The 1,709-nt window shown below is 55.4% G+C and overlaps 1 non-coding gene and 1 pseudogene across 1 annotated transcript; both read left to right on the top strand.

Annotated features, from left to right (window-relative positions):
* Positions 1 to 563: 563 nt before the first annotated feature.
* Positions 564 to 1,164, top strand: LOC144430901 (small subunit ribosomal RNA). The gene has a single exon (XR_013479807.1). It is a non-coding gene; the product is annotated as a small subunit ribosomal RNA (ribosomal RNA).
* A 240-nt stretch (positions 1,165 to 1,404) lies between these two features.
* LOC144430909 (large subunit ribosomal RNA) overlaps positions 1,405 to 1,709 on the top strand; it is a 3,694-nt pseudogene continuing 3,389 nt past the window's right edge.

Raw genomic sequence — 1,709 nt, 5'->3', positions numbered from 1 at the left:
TACAAACGTGCAAGCATACTAACCTAACCCTAGGTAAGGCATGTTAGAGCGAAAGACAGTAAACTCGAATGAGCCAAGAAAGAGCGGCGTGCGGGGCCGGTCGGAGCGCACACATCTCTCGGTGGCTGGCGGGCGAGAGAGTGCTGCGTCGCCGGCATCGGCGTCGAAAGAAGCCGAGCCGAAAAAAGTTAAAGTACAAACGCGATGCTAATGAGCGAGCCGTTGTCTCGACTAATATGTAGGGGGCGTTCGATCGAGCGTCTGGCTTGAGCGCTTGTCGGCCTAGCAGAACGGTCGCATTGTTATGACCGGGTTTTAGGCACCGCTGCAGGCGGCCGGCAGAGCTCTTGTTTGTGCGAAACTGAATGGATCGAGCCCGAGAGAGGGCGAGCAAAGAAAAAACGCAAATCGCTCCGCCTGGCACTGCCGGCGAGAGCGTGGACGTCGCGGCCAGCGACTGTCGAAGCTGAGTACGGCCGCAGGCGATCGCCTCGGTCTTAAACGAATGCGACGAGCACGCGCCGGGCGGCCCAGCAAGGGCCGAGCGCAGCTGTCGCAGCTATCTGGTTGATCCTGCCAGTAGTGATATGCTTGTCTCAAAGATTAAGCCATGCAGGTGCAAGTACGAGTTCTCGTAAAGCGAAACTGCGAATGGCTCATTAAATCAGTCTTGGTTTATTTGGTCTCGTGAGCGAAGTGGATAACTGTGGTAATTCTAGAGCTAATACATGCATTAAGCGCCGACTTCGGGAGGCGCGCTTTTATCAGATCAAAACCGACCGGGTTCGTCCTGTGACGTTTGATGACTCTGGATAACCACGCGGATCGTACGGTCTCTGCACCGACGACGTATCATTCAAGTGTCTGCCCTATCAACTGTCGAAGGTACGCTACGTGCCTACCTTTGTGATAACGGGTAACGGGGAATCAGGGTTCGATTCCGGAGAGGGAGCCTGAGAAACGGCTACCACATCCAAGGAAGGCAGCAGGCGCGCAAATTACCCATTCCCGACACGGGGAGGTAGTGACGAAAAATAACAATACAGGACTCTAACGAGGCCCTGTAATTGGAATGAGTACATCCTAAAACTCTTAACGAGTATCCATTGGAGGGCAAGTCTGGTGCCAGCAGCCGCGGTAATTCCAGCTCCAACAGTGTATGCTAAAGTTGTTGCGGTTGAAAAGCTCGTAGTTGGATTTTGGGCGAGCGCCGCCGGTCCGTCGCAAGGCGTGTCACTGGTTGCGTTCGCCTCACCTTCGGTTCTCCGTCGGTGCTCTTGACTGAGTGTCGGCGGTGGCCGATAAGTTTACTTTGAAAAAATTAGAGTGTTCAAAGCAGGCTGTTCGCCTGCATAGTGTTGCGATGCCAGCGGGCCGTGTAAGAAGCGGCCCGCTTGACACATACGACCTGAGTTCAGGCGAGAGCACCCGCTGAATTTAAGCATATTATTAAGCGGAGGAAAAGAAACCAACAGGGATTCCCTGAGTAACGGCGAGTGAACCGGGAAGAGTCCAGCGTCGAATCTGCGCGCTTTTTGAGCGCGCCGAGTTGTGACGTACGGAAGTCCCAGTGCGGCTGACGGCGAGCGCCGGTGTCCTTCTGATCGAGGCCTCGTCCTACGGCGGGTGTTAGGCCCATAGGGGCGCTTGCCTTGGCCGCTTCGGGTCTTCTCGGAGTCGGGTTGTTTGGGAATGCAGCCCAAAGCGGG

Source organism: Styela clava, chromosome 12, assembly GCF_964204865.1.
Source record: "Styela clava chromosome 12, kaStyClav1.hap1.2, whole genome shotgun sequence".
Classification (NCBI taxonomy): Eukaryota; Metazoa; Chordata; class Ascidiacea; order Stolidobranchia; family Styelidae; genus Styela; species Styela clava.
This window is presented reverse-complemented; position numbering and strand designations above follow the sequence as displayed.